We start from the raw sequence: 15,820 nt of genomic DNA on the forward strand, positions 1-15,820 counted from the left end.
ATGGTAGTTCTATTCTTCATTTTTTAAGGACTCTCCATACTGTTTTCCATAGTGGCTACAACAGATTGCATTCTCACCAGCAGTGTATGAGGGTCCCCTTTTCTCCACATCCTCTCCAACATTTGTTATTTTCTTGTCTTGTTAATTATAGCCATTCTGATGGGCATGAGGTGATACCTCATTGTAGTTTTGATTTGCGTTTCCCTAATAATTAGTGATGTTGAACATCTTTTCATGTGCCTTTTGGCCATCTGTATATCTTCTTTGGAAAAGTGTCTGTTCGATCTTTTGCCCATTTTTTTTTATTGGGTTGTTTTTTTGTTTTTGAGATGTATGATTTCCTTATATATTTTGGAAATTAACCCTTTATCAGATACATGGTTTGCAAATGTCTTCTCCCTATTGTTAGGTTGTCTTTTCGTTTTGTTGATGGTTTCCTTTGCTGTGCAGAAGCTTTTTAGTTTGATGTTGTCCCATTTGTCTATTTTTTCTCTTGTTTCCCTTGCCCGGTCAGACATGGCATTTGAAAATATGCTGCTAAGACTGATGTTGAAGAGCATACTGTGTATGTTTTCTTCTAGAAGTTTTATGGTTTCAGGTCTTACATTCAAGTCTTTAATCCATTTTGAGTTAATTTTTGTGCATGGTGTAAGATAATGGTCTGCTTTCACTCTTCTGCATGTGGCTGTCCAGTTTTCCCAACACCATTTGTTGAAGAGACTTTCCTTTCTCCATTGTATGCTCTTGGCTCCCTTGTTGAATATTAGCTGTCCATAGACGTGTGGGTTTATTTCTGGGCTCTTGATCCTGTTCCACTGATCTGTGTGTCTGTTTTTGTGCCAGTACCATGCTGTTTTAATTACTATAGCTTTGTAGTATTTTTTTTCTTTTTCATTGCAATTTTAATTACGATAATGGTAGATTCACATGCACTTGTAAGACATAATACAGAGGAATCTCGTGTAGCCTTTACCCAGTTTCCCCTGATGGTAACGTTTTGCAACACTGCAGTACAACATCACAACCAGTATATTGTCATTAAGACTACCATCCATCTTATTCAGATTTCTCCAGTTGTTTGCTTTGTTTCTTCTAATAATTTGGAAATTTAAAATTTTTATTCCACTTTTTTGCTTTGTAATCATATCTATCTTTTTTATTGAGATATAATTGACATATAACATTGTATTAATTTTAGGTGTACAACATCATGATTTGATATATGTATACATTGTGGAATGATCATTCAAATAAGATTAGTTAACATCTATCAGCATGCGTAGTTACAAATATTTTTTCTTGTGATGAAGACTTTCTTTTTAGTTGAGGTCATAATACTTTAAAACATTGTGAAATTTCAGTCATACATTATTATTTGTCAGTCACCATATAAGTGCACCACTTCACCCCTTGTGCTCACCCCCCAACCCCTTTGCCTTGGTAACCACTGAAGTGTTCTCTTTGTCTGTGTGTTTGTTTATCTTCCACATGAGCGAAATCATATGGTGTTTGTCTTTCTCTGTCTGGCTTATTTTGCTTAACATAATACCCTCAAGGTCCATCCAAGTTGTTGCGAATGCAATGGTTTTGTCTTTTTTTATGGCTGGGTAGTATTCCATTATATATATATATATACACCACATCTTCTCTATCCAGTCGTCAGTCGATGAGCACTTGGGTTACTTCCACGTCTTGGCTATTGTGAATAATGCTGCATTGAACATAGGGCTGCATAAGTCTCTTTGAATTGTTGGTTTTGAGTTCTTTGGATAAATACCCAGTAGTGGTATAGCTGGGTCATATGGTATTCTACTTTTAATTTTTTGAGAAATCTCTATACTGTTTTCCGTAGTGGCTGAACCAGTTTGCATTCCCACCAGCAGCATATGAGGGTTCCCTTTTCTCCACAACCTCTCCAACATTTGTTGTTTTTTGTCTTGTTGATTATAGCTATTCTAACGGGTGTAAGGTGATATCTTAGTGTAGTTTTGACTTGCGTTTCCCTAATGATTAGTGATGTTGAGCATCTTTTCATCTGCCTATTGGCCATCTGTATATCTTCTTTGGAGAAATGTCTGTTTGTATCCTCTGCTCATTTTTTGATCGGGTTGTTTGGTTTTTTGTTGTTGAGTTGTGTGAGTTCTTTATGTATTATGGAGATTAACCTCTTGTTGGATATATGATTTGCAAATATTCTCTCCCAATTAGTGGGTTGTCTTTTTGTTTTGATCTTGGTTTCCTTCACCTTACAGAAGCTCTTTAGTCTGATGAAGTCCCACTTGTTTATTTTTTCTTTTGTTTCCCTTGTCCGAGTAGACACCGTATTCAAAAAGATCCTTTTAAGAGCAAAGTCAAAGAGTTCACTATCTATTTTTTTTCTAGAAGTTCTATGATTTCAGGTCTTACCTTCAAGTCTTTGATCCATTTTGAGTTAATTTTTGTGTATGGCAAAAGATAGGTCTACTTTCATTCTTTTGCCTGTGGCTGTCCAGTTTTCCCAACACCATTTATTGAAGAGACTTTCCTTTCTCCATTGTATGTTCTTGGCTCCCCTGTTGAGAATTAGCTGTCCATAGAAATGTAGGTTTATTTCTGGGCTCTTGATTCTGTTCCATTGATCTGTGTGTCTGTTTTTGTGCCAGTACCATGCTGCTTTTTTAAAAAATTTTTTATTGAGTGAATGATAGGTTACAATCGTGTGAAATTTCACTTGTATATTATTGTCTGTCAGTCGTGTTGTAGATGCAACCCTTCACCCTTTGTGCCCACCCCCCACCCCCCTTTCCCCTGGTAGCCACTAATCTTTTCTCTTTGTCCACAGGTTTAAATTCCTCATATGAGTGGAGTCATACAGAGATTGTCCTTCTCTATCTGGCTTATTTCACTTAACATAATTCCCTCAAGGTCCATCCATGTTGTTGCAAATGGGACGATTTTCTTCTTTTTTATGGCTGAGTAGTATTCCATTGTATATATATATATATATATATATATATACACCACATCTTCTTTATCCAATCATCTGTTGGTGGGCACTTAGATTGCTTCCATGTCTTGGCTATTGTAAATAATGCTGCAATAAACATTGGGGTGCATAGGACTTTTGGAATTGCTGACTTCAAGCTCTTTGGATAGATACCCAGTAGTGGAATAGCTGGATCATATGGTAGTTCTACTTTTAGTTTTTTGAGGAATCTCCATACTGTTTTCCATAGTGGCTGCACCAGTTTGCATTCCCACCAGCAGTGTATGAGGGTTCCTTTTTCTCCACAACCTCTCCAACATTTGTTACTATTTGTTTTAGTTATTTTTCTCATTCTAATGGGTGTAAGGTGATATCTTAGTGTAGTTTTGATTTGCATTTCCCTGATGATCAGCGATGATGAACATCTTTTCACGTGCCTATTGGCCATCTGTATATCTTCTTTGGAGAAATGTCTGTTCATGTCTCCTGACCATTTTTTGATCGGGTTGTTTAATTTTTTTGTTGTTGAGTTGTGTGAGTTCTTTATATATTATGGATATTAAGCCTTTGTCGGATGTATTACTTGCAAATATTTTTTTCCCAGTTAGTGGGTTGTTTTTTTGTTTCAATCCTGTTTACATTTGCCTTGAAGAAGCTCTTTAGTCTGATGAAGTCCCATTTGTTTATTCTTTCTATTGTTTCCCTTGTCTGAGAAGACATGGTGTCCAAAAAGATCCTTTTAATACTGATGTCAAAGAGTGTTCTGCCTACGTTTTCTTCTAGAAGCCTTATGGTTTTAGGTCTCAGCTTTAGGTCTTTGATCCATTTTGAGTTTATTTTGGTGAATGGTGAAAAAGAATGATCAATTTTCATTCTTTTACATGTGGCTTTCCAGTTTTCCCAAGCACCATTTGTTGAAAAGACTTGCTTTTCTCCATTGTATGCCCTCAGCTCCTTTGTCGAAGATTAGCTGTGCATAGATGTGTGGTTCTATTTCTGGGCTTTCAATTCTGTTCCATTGATCTGTGCACCTGTTTTTGTACCAGTACCATGCTGTTTTGATTACTGTAGCTTTGTAGTATGTTTTGAAGTCAGGGATTGTGATGCCTCCAGCTGTGTTCTTTTTTCTCAGGATTGCTTTAGCAATTCGGGGTCTTTTGATGCCCCATATGAATTTTAGGATTCTTTGTTCTATTTCTGTAAAGAATGTCATTGGGATTCTGATTGGGATGGCGTTGAATCTGTAGATTGCTTTAGGTAGAATGGACATTTTAACTATGTTAATTCTTCCAATCCATGTGCATGGAATGTCTTTTCATCTCATTATGTTGTCATCCATTTCTTTCAGAAAAGCCTTGTAATTTTCATTGTATAGGTCTTTCATTTCCTTAGTTAAATTCACCCCGAGGTATTTTATTCTTTTTGTTGCGATTGTGAATGGTATTGTGTTCTTGAGCTCTTTTTCTGTTAGTTCATTATTAGAGTCTAGAAATGCTACTGATTTATGTAAATTGATTTTATACCCTGCAACTTTGCTGTAGTTGTTGATTACTTCTAAGAATTTTCCAATGGATTCTTTGGGGTTTTCTATATATAAGATCGTGTCGTCTGCAAACAGCGAGAGTTTCACTTCTTCCCCCCCCCCCATTTGGATTCCTTTTATTCCTTTTTCTTGCCTGATTGCTCTGGCCAGGACCTCAAAAACTATGTTAAATAAGAGTGGTGATAGAGGGCATCCTTGTCTCGTTCCTGTTCTCAGGGGGATGGCGCTCAGTTTTTGTCCATTGTGAATGATGTTGGCTGTGGGTTTGTCATATGTGGCCTTTATTATGTTGAGGTAGTTACCTTCTATCCCCATTTTGTTCAGAGTTTTTATCATAAATGGCTGTTGGATCTTGTCAAATGCTTTCTCTGCATCTATTGAGATGTTCATGTGGTTTTTACTCCTCAGTTTGTTGATGTGATGTATCACGTTGATTGATTTGCAGATGTTGAACCATCCCTGTGTCCCTGGTATGAATCCCACTTGATCATGATGCATGATCCTTTTGATGAATTGCTGTATTCGGGTTGCCAAAATTTTGTTGAGAATTTTCACATCTATGTTCATCAGCGATACTGACCTGTGGTTCTCCTTTTTCATGCTGTACTTGTCAGGTTTTGGTATCAGTGTGATGTTGGCCTCATAGAATGTGTTAGGAAGTGTTCCATCCTCCCTAATTTTTTGGAATAGCTTGAAAAGGATAGGTATTAAATCCTTTCTGAAAGTTTGGTAGAATTCCCCAGGAAAGCCATCTGGTCCTGGGGTTTTATTCCTTGGGATGCTTTTGATGGCTGTTTCAATCTCTTTCCTTGTGATTGGTCTGTTCAAATTGTCTGCTTCTTCTTGAGTGAGCTTTGGGAGATTGTAGGAGTCCCAGAATTTATCCATTTCCTCTAGGTTATCCATTTTGTTGGCATATAGTTTTTCGCAGTATTCTCTTATAATCCGTTATATTTCTGCGGAGCCTATTGTTATTTCTCCTCTTTCATTTCTGATTTTGTTTATTTGAGCTTTCTCCCTTTTTTTCTTTGTAAGTCTGGCTAGGGGTTTGTCAATTTTATTTATCTTCTCAAAGAACCAGCTCTTTGTTTCATTGATCCTTTCTACTGCCTTTTTTGTTCCAATAGCATTTATTTCTGCTCTGATTTTTATTATTTCTCTCCTGCTCACTTTGGGCTTTGTTTGCTCTTCTTTCTCTAATTCAGTTAGGTGTAGTTTAAGATTGCTGATTTGGGATTTTTCTTGTTCGTTAAGATGTGCCTGAATTGCGATGAATTTTCCTCTTAATACAGCTTTTGCTGCATCCCATATGAGTTGGTATGGCGTGTTATCATTTTCATCTGTCTCCAGGTATTTTTTTATTTCTTCTTTAATTTCTTCAATGATCCATTGCTTGTTCAATAGCATATTGTTTAGTCTCCACACATCAGCAACATTCTGGCGTGAGCTTACCCAGGACTCTCTGCCCTCCAAATTACAACTAAAAAGAGCAACTGCTTTCCAGCCAAAAAAGAAAACTCCTAATAACAGGAATCGTCAGAGACCCACAACAGCCAAACAATGGAAGGTGGAGAGGCTGGAGCCACCCTCAGAGGAGCTGGAACGGGGTAGGAGAGAAGTTCGCTCCTTCCCCTAGAGACTAGGATTGCTGCCATGGGTGCGGGAAGGAGGGCGGGAGGGGCCGCATGTCCTGGGATCATCCAGGACTCCCACTGCCTGTGCAGCAGAAACCCTCTAACAGGGGAAAGCTTTCGCGTGGGGGAGCCCCAGCAAGCCAGGGCCCCAGGAGAACAGAAGGCAAGAGCTGATCCAATACAGTTCGGTCTGAGTGAAAGTGCCCCTCCTTCCCCAACCCACGCTGCACACCGCCATTGTGGCTGAAGGTGCAGGGCTCAGAAAACAAGCCTCTGACCCCCATCTAGTGGTGACAGGCTGTAACTGCAGCCAAATTGCAGCATCATGCACAAAAACCGCTCCTCTACCATCCAGCAATTTATAAAAGCTCCAGTCCAAAAGGAAAACAATAAAAATACAGAAGTAGGTCCTGAGGGCTTGGAAATGGGTAAACTAAGTGAAGATGAGTTCAAAATAGGTATCCTCAAAATATTCAATGAGGTAAAGGGAAGTATAGAGAAACAAGTCAATGAGTTCTGGAGTTACTTCACAAAAGGGATTGAAATTATAAAGAAAAATCAATTAGAAATACTAGAGATTAAAAATACAATGGATCAGATAAAACAGAATACAAATTCCCCGAATGCCCATGTAGACACCACAGAGGAGCAAATTAGCATAATTGAAGATAGATAGGCTGAATGGCTCCAGACAGAGGAAGAAAGAAAACTATGAATTAAGAAAACTGAATAAAATCTCAGAGAAATAGCTGACTCAATGAGAAAATGCAACTGAAGAATCATCGGAATTCCTCAGGGCGTGGAAAAGGAAAATGGAGCAGAAAGTGTGCTCAACGAAATAATAGAAGAGAACTTCCCAAATCTAGGGATTGAGAGAGAAATGTGTGTGAAGGAAGCTTTCGGATCTCCTAGATTTGTCAATGTAAAAACACATACTGCAAGGCACATAGTAGTAAAAATGGCAAAAATGAAGGACATAGAAAGAATACTCAGGGCAGCAAGGCAGAAGAAAACCTACAAAGGAACCCCCATCAGACTTTCAGCAGATTTCTCTCCAGAAACCTTACAAACTAGGAGAGATTGGAGTGACATATTCAAAACTTTAAAGGATAAAAATCTTCAGCCAAGAATACTCTATCCAGCAAAAATATCTTTCAGATATGAGGGAGAAATTAAATCTTTCCCAGACAAACAAAAGCTGAGGGACTTCATAGCCACGAGACCCCCCCCCCCACAAGAAATCCTCAAGAAGGCTCTCATACCTGAAAAAAGAAAAAAAGGGAGTATGGGGTCACAAAACACAGAGTAGGGAGACAAATAGATAAAATCTGAATAGGATAGCAAATATTCAAATATAGAATTAGGATAAAGGGAAGGAAATCACCAAAGCAAAGACAATCTTATCACTCTAACCACAAACTCACAACACAAGTTGGAATAAGAGATGAAAATAATAATTTAGGAGGGGAGGAGGAAAGGGACTGAAACAGTCTAGGCTAAGTAAGTAAGAGACTCCCAGAAAATGGACTATGTGATACACGAGATTCTGAATACAAACTTCAGCGTAGCCACTAAACTAAAAAACAGAACAGAGACACAAAACATAAGTAGGGAATAATCTAAGAAACCCAGCATAAGAAATTGCAGAAGTCAATGGGTAGGCTAAAACACACAGGACGAGAAACAAAGGAAACACAGGAAAACTGGAAAACGAGCAACAGAATGACAGCATTAAGCCCTCATGCATCAATACTCACCCTTAATGTAAATGGATTGAACTCTCCAATAAAAAGACACAAAGTGGCAAAATGGATTAAAGAACAAGATCCAACAATTTGTTGCCTCCAGGAAACACACCTCAGCCCCAAGGACAAACACAGGCTCAGAGTGAAGGGGTGGAAGACAATACTCCAAGCTAATAGCAAACAAAAGAAAGCAGGTGTCGCAATACTTATATCAGACAAAACAGACTTCAAGATAAGGCAGGTAAAGAGAGACATAGAGGGCCAATATATAATGATCAAAGGGACACTTCATCAAGAAGAAATAATGCTTATAAATATCTATGCACCCAATACAGGAGCACCAAAGTTCATAAAGCAACTATTAACAGACCTAAAAGAAGATATCAAAAATAACACAATAATAGTAGGGGATCTCAACACCCCACTCACATCAATGGACAGATCATACAGACAGAAAATCAACAAAAAAACAGTGGAGCTAAATGAAAAGCTAAAACAGTTGGACTTAATAGACATATATAGAACACTTCATCCAAAAACAGCAGAATATACATTCTTCTCAAGCACACATGGAACATTCTCAAGGGTAGACCATATGTTGGGAAACAAGGCAAGCCTCTACAAATTAAAAAAAAATTGAAATAATAACAAGCATCTTCTCTGATCATAATGCTATAAAGCTAGAAATTAATTACAAGAAAAAAAGTACAATGCTGTTTTGATTACTGTGGCTTTGTAGTGTATTTTGAAGTCAGGGAGTGTGATGCCTCAAGCTTTGTTCTTTTTCCTCAGGATTTCTTTGGCTATTTGGGGTCTTTTGTTTGTCTCAATAGATGCAGAAAAAGCATTTGACAAGATACAGCATCCATTTATGATAAAAACTCTGAATAAAATGGGTATAGAAGGAAAATACCACCACATAATAAAGGCCATATATGACAAACCCACAGCTCACATCATGCTCAATGGAGAAAAAGTGAAAGCTATCCCTCTAAGAATGGGAAGCAGACAAGGAGGCCCATTTTCACCACTCTTATTTGACATGATATTGGAAATCCTAGCCAGAGCAATCAGGTGAGAAAAAGAAATAAAAGGGATCCAAATTGGAAAGGAAGAAGTGAAACTGTTACTATTGCAGATGACATGATTTTATTTATAGAAAACCCTAAACAATCCACCAAAGAAACCTTTTAGAAATAATAAATGAACAGAGTAAAGTTGCAGGATATAAAATCAACATACAAAAATCTGTTGTGTTTCTATACACTAACAACAAAGTAGCAGAAAGAGAAATTAAGAATATAATCCCCTTTACAATTGCAACAAAAAGAGTAAAATACCTAGGAATAAATTTCACCAAAGAGGTGAAAGACCTGTACACTGAAAACTATAAGACATCGTTGAGAGAAATTGGAGATGACACAAAGAAATGGAGAGATATTCCATGCTCTTGGATTGGAAAAGTTAACATAGTTAAAATGTCCATACTTCCTAAAGCAATCTCCAGGTTCAATGCAATCCCTATCAAAGTTCCAATGACATTTCCCACAGAAGTAGAACAAATTCTTTATTACACACTAAGTACACAGAAAATGTGCATCATAAAAAATTCACCTTACTGGGATATTTCCAAATCTTTGGAATACGGAAAAGGTACTAAAATGGACGAATATGGATAAAGATGGTACTACAAACAACTCAAAGTACATAAATTCGACAACTTAGATGAAATGGACCGATTCTTTTAAAGTCACAAATTGCCAAAAATCAACCAATATGAAATAGATGATGTGACTAGCCCTTTAAAGAAATTGAATTCATAGTTAATTACCTTCTAAAAAATATGTCTCCAGGCGCAGATGTTTTCACTGGAAAATTCTACTATACATTTAAGGAAGAATTAACACCAATTCTGCAATGTCTCTTCCCAAAAATAGAATGCTTCCCAACTCAGTTTTTGAGACGAGCATTACCCTGATAACAAGCCCAGCCAAAGACACCCTGAAAAGAATCAGGCAAGAAAAGACTACAGACCAATAACCCTCATGAACATAAATGAAATAATCATCAAAAGATATTAGCAAATCGAATCCAGCAATGTCTAAGAAGAAAAATATGGCTCATATGACGTTTATCCCAGGAATGCAGGGCTTGTTCAATGTTCAAAAGTCAGTCAATCCATCATATTAGTTGTCAATAAAAGAAAAAACACATGATCATATCAATTGATGTAGAAAAAGCCTTTGACAAAGTTCAACATCCATTCAAGGTAAAAACTCTCAGAAAACTAAGAATAGGACAGACCTTCCTCAACCTGATAAAGCACATCTACAAAAGACCTACAACTAACACCATACTTCATGGTAAACAACTAAATACTTTCCCCTGAAGTTCCGGAACAAGACAAGGATGTCCACTCTTGCCACTCCTATTGGAAATTATACTGGAAGTTCTATCTAGTGTAATAACTCAAGAAAAAGGCATCCAGATAGGAAAAGAAGAAATAAAACTGCCTATATTCACAGATGACATGATTATCTATGTAGAAACTCCCAGAGAATCTACAAAACAATTTCTAGAACTAATAAGTGAGTTTACTAAGGTCAAAGGTTACATGCTCAGTACACAAAAATTAATTGTATTTATATACACAATAAATGTGTAAATGGAAACCAAAAATTTAAAAACCAATGTAATTTACAATAGCTCCAAAAAATGATATACCTAGGCACGAATATAACAAAACATGTACAGAATCTCTATTCTCAAAACTACAAAACATTGATGAAAGAAACCCAAGAAGACCTAAGTAAATGGAATGAACACTAATATATGGTGGTCATGGATTGGAACACTCAATAAACATATCAGTTCTCTCTGATCTCACCTATAGATTTAATACAATACAATTAAACTGGCAGCAGGAGTTTTTGTAGATAAGGACAACATGATTCTAAAATTTGTACTAAAAGTCAAAGCAACTAGAATCATTAAAACAATTTTAAAAAGAATAAAGTTGGAAATTTACTGCCACACTACAATAATTAAGACTGTGTGTCACTACTGAAGGGTAGATCTAAGTCAGTGGAACAGATAGGGACTCCAGAAACAGACCCACAGTGCCAACGAAGTTTTGAAATTTTTTTTTGAGGTGAAATTGAACATAACAGTATTAACCACTTAAAAGTGAACAATTCATTGATATTTAGTACTTTCACATTACTGTGCAAGTATCGCCTCTATCTAGTTTAAAGACATTTTTATCGCCCCAAAAGAAATATCCCGACCCATTAGGAAATTACTTCCCATTCCCTTCCCACCAGGCACTGGTGCCCATTATCTACTTTTTGTCTCTATGGATTTACCTATTCTGGATATTCCATATAAATCAGATTATACAATATGTGACCTTTGTGTCTGGCTTCTTTTGCTTAGCATAATGCTTTTGAGATCCATCCACATTGTAGCATGTAGTAGTACTTCATTGCTTTTCATGACTGAATATTTTATTGGATATATATATCACAATTCGTTTATCCATTCATCAGTTGATCATTTGAGTTGTTTCCACCTTTTGGTTATTGAAATAGTACTGCTATGAAGTATTTCTTTGAGTACCTGTTTTCAATTCCTTTTGGCTTATAACTTGGAGTGAAATTGCTGGATCACATGGTAACTCTTATGTTTAATTTTTTGAGCAACCACCAAAATGTTTTCCACGGTGGCTGAATCATTTTACATTCCCACCAGCCGTGTATGATGGTTCCAATTTCTCTACATCCTACCCAACAATTGTTATTTTCTGGTCTTTTTTTTAATAGCCATCCTGGTGAATGTGAAGTAGTATCTCATTGTTGTTTTGTGCTTTCCCAATGACTAATAATGTTGAGTATTCTTTCATGAGCTTGTTGGCTGTTTGTATATTCTCTCTTTGGAGGAGTGTCTATTCAAATCATTTCTGCATTTCAAAAATTGGGCTGTTTGTCTTTTTGTCATTGAGTTGTGAGAGCTCTTTGTATATTTTGGAGATTAAACCTTTGTCAGTTATACGACTTGCAAATGTTTTCTCCCATTCTATGAGTTATCTTTTCATTTTCTTAATAATGTCCTTTGAAGCACAAAATCTTTTAATTTTGATGAAGTCCAATTTATCTATTTTTTCTCTTTTCTTGCCTGTACTTCTTGTGTCATATCTAAGAATCCAGTGCCAAATCTGAGATCATAAATATTTACCCTTATGTTTTATCCTAAGATTTTTATAGTTTTGACTCTTACATTTAACTCCTTGATTCATTTTGAGTTAATTTTTTTTACATGGTGTGAGGTAGGGGTCCAGCTTCATTCTTTCGCTTGTGGATATTCAGTTGTTCCAGCACCATTTCTTTTTCTTTCAGCTTTATTGAGGTACAATTGAAAAATAAAAATTGCATATATTTAAGGTGTACAATGTGATGTTTTGATATATGTATACATTGTGAAATGATTACCACAATCATGCAAATTAACATATCCATTTCCTCACATAGTTATGATCTTTTGTGTGTGTGTTGAGAGCACTTAAGATCAACTCTCTGAGCAAATCTCAAGCATCCGATACAGATCTTCTTTGACTCATGGGGTTATGTTCTAATAGACCCATTGTAAGTTGAAAACATTGTAAATTAAAAATGCATTTAATACACCTAACCTACTGAACATCGTAGCTTAGCCTAGCCTACCTTAAACATGGTCAGAACCCATGCATTAGCCTACAGTTGGGCAAAATCATCTAACATGAAGCCTATTTTATAATAAAGTGTTGAATATCTCATGTAATTGATTGAATGCTGTACTGAAAGTGAAAAACAGAATGGTTGTACGGGTACAGAATGGTTGTAAGTGTATCTGTTGTTTCCCTCGTGACCGCGTGGCTCACTGGGAGCTGCAGCTCGCTGCTGCTGCCCAGCATCATGAGAGAGTATCACACCACATATTGCTGGCCTGGGAAAAGATCAAAACTCAAAATTCAAAGTACGGTTTCTACGGAATGTGTATCGCTTTCACACCAACGTAGAGTTGAAAAGTCATAAGTCAAATCATCATAATTTGGAGACTGTACAATATTATTAACTTTAGTTATGCTGTACATCAGATATCCAAAACACATCCATCCTTCATAACTGAAACTTTGTACCCTTGACCAACATCTCCCCATTTCCCCCACTGCAACCCCTAGGAACCACCATTCCAGCCTCTACTTTTATGAGTGAAACTTTTTTAGATTCCATATATGAGTGAGGTCATGCAGGATTTGTCTTTGCATGTCTGGTTCATTTCACTTAGCATAATGTCCTCCAAGTTCATCCATGTTATCACAAATAGCAGGATTTCATTCTTTTAAGGCTGAACAATACTCCACTCTGTGTGTGTGTGAGTGTATACACTACATTTTTAAAAATCCATTTGTCTGTTGATAGGTTGTTTTTAGGTTGTTTCTATATCTCAGCTATTGTGAAGGATGCTGCAATGAACATGGGGGTGCAGATATCTCTTTGAGATGCTGACTTCATTTCCTTTGGATATACACCCAGAAGCGGGCCTGCTGGATCATATGGTGCTTCTATTTTTAACTTTTTGAGGAACCCCCATGCTGTTTTCCATAGTGGCTGCACCAGTTTACATTCCCAACAGGAGTGAACAAGGGTTCCCTTTTGTCCATGTTCTTGCCAACACTTGTTATTTCTTGTCTTTTTGATAATAGCCATTCTAACAGGTGCGAGGTAATATCTCATGGTGGTTTTATCTTTCCCTGATGATTAGTGACGTTGAGCAACTTTTCGTATACCTGTTGCACATTTGTACCTCTTTGAAGAAACGTCTTTTCAGGTCCTTTGCCCATTTTAAAATCAGGTTGTTTTTTGCTATTGTTTGAGTTTCTTATATACTTTGGTTATTAACCCCTTATCAGATACATGGTTTGCAAATATTTTCTCCCATTCCATAGGTTGCCTTTTTACTCTTGATTATTTCCTTTGTTGTGCAGAAGTTTTCTAGTTTGATGCAATCCTACTTGTCAATTTTTGCTTTTGTTGCCTGTGCTTTTGGTATTACCTCCAAAAATTTCATTGGTGTGGGGGCAGCCCAGGGCTCCTTCCTGCACTGCAAGGCCTGTGAGGAGAAAGCCCTCTCCATGTGCCCCCTCCCCCAGCCCTCTGGGCTGCTAGCTGGTCAAGGAGCCAGGCTGTGGCTGCTGCATGACTTCTTGCCCTGGTGGAGGAACTAATCCTGTGGCTCTTACACTGAGCCCTGTGTCCAGGGGCTGCACTGCCTCCTGGTCAGGATGAGAAGCTGATGCACGCCCTGCTGCAAGGCCACTGGCTGCTTCTTGCTTCAATGAAAAGAGCCACCATGAGCAAGCCAAGATGGAGAGAGACTCCCATGAGTACGAGAAGCCAACCACCTCTGAGATGGTGGAGACCTACTCCCCTAAGATCTTCTGGCCCAAGCACATCTGCACCTCTGAGCTGAAGGCCCAGGTAGTGAAGAAGGTCCACAGAAAGAAGTTGACCCAGTCCAAGTTCGTGGGGGAAGCTGAGAACACTGCCCACCCCCGAGTCATCAGTACGCCTGACAGGAGACAGGAATCTGAGCAGGACCCCTGAGGCAGACACGTGGAGGCTTCCCTGCAGGAGCTCAATGCCAGCACACGCATGGTGCCGGGAGCTGTGTACCCACCCCACTGTGACCACAAAGGGTTCTACGAGAGAAAACAGTGCAAGCCTTCCCATGGCCACAAACGTGGCATCTGCTGGTGCATGGACAAGTACAGAATGAAGCTGCCACGCATGGAGTATGTCGCCGGGGATTTTCAGTGCCACACCTTTGACAGCGGCAACATTGAGTGATGCGTCCCCTCTCCGTCCTTCCCTCGCCCCATCCCACCCCCAGCCCTAACTCCAGCCAGTGCCCCCCTCCACCACCCCAGGATGCCACTCATTTAATCTCATTCAAGGAAAAACGTACATATATCTATATCTATGTCTATTTGAGGAAACTGAGGACCTCGGAATCTCTAGCAAGTTCTCAACATTGGAAACAGCAACAATGGAGACGCAAAAAACTAGGGAGACCCGCTCCCTCCCCCTTAAAATGGTTCCTTTTTGAAGCAAGTCGAATGAAGAGAGAAGGGAAGAGAGGAAGAACAAGAGAAAGAGAAGGGAAGAAAGTGTATGTGTAGAAGAGAGGGAAAGATGAATAGAAGTGAAGAGGAAAAGAAGAACGTGGGTGGGAAGGAAAGAACACTCCAACCATGGCAGGCTCCACCTTTCTGTCCAGCCCCGGCTGGAGCTGGGGAGACGTTTGGGCACTAGAAGGCATGGCTCAAAATGTGGCATTCGATGACGCACTTGGAGTTTTCCCAGCTTGAATTGGTCAGAGGGGGAGAAAAGAAAAAACAAAAGGTGTCCGTGCCTCTCCCGGATCTATCTCCTCCTTCAGCTAGCAATTTGGATGGGTTGAACCCTGTCCTTCCTCTCCTCTCACCCCAGCAGAGTGTTTTCTCTCCCCAAATCTACAAAACCTAAAATGCATTCCATTCCTATGAAAACAAAACAAATTAATAATCAAGTGATATTAGATAGATAGGTTTTCCTAAGCAGATTTATAAATATTAAATATGTGTGCACATTTCACTCCCTGTGCAGACTTTTAGATATCAATACACACTGCAATAGTGGAGAGACTTGTTCTTCCATGATGACTAAAAATAGGTGCTGAAGCATGTGGGTTCAGCTCCTCCTGGCCTTCAATTCACAACTAGTGCAGCCTTTGTCTGGAGGATAGGTTGAAAAAAATGTGGGCTTCTATTTATCTACTAGGTTCCATATAGTCATATATAGGCATAGAAATAAATTTTCTTTCTCTGCTTTTCTTTCTTCCTTCCTTCCTTCCTTTC

The 15,820-nt window shown here is 38.3% G+C and overlaps 1 protein-coding gene and 1 pseudogene across 1 annotated transcript in view; one reads left to right on the top strand and one right to left on the bottom strand.

The window, feature by feature from the left end:
- The window catches only part of LOC139042668 (uncharacterized protein CXorf49-like), a 56,077-nt gene that overhangs the window by 21,404 nt on the left and 18,853 nt on the right, over positions 1–15,820 (bottom strand). The gene's annotated exons all lie outside the window — the stretch shown is intronic.
- On the top strand, positions 13,722–14,771 carry LOC106828688 (insulin-like growth factor-binding protein 5 pseudogene; annotated as a pseudogene).

Source organism: Equus asinus, chromosome X (assembly GCF_041296235.1).
Source record: "Equus asinus isolate D_3611 breed Donkey chromosome X, EquAss-T2T_v2, whole genome shotgun sequence".
Taxonomy (NCBI): Eukaryota; Metazoa; Chordata; class Mammalia; order Perissodactyla; family Equidae; genus Equus; species Equus asinus.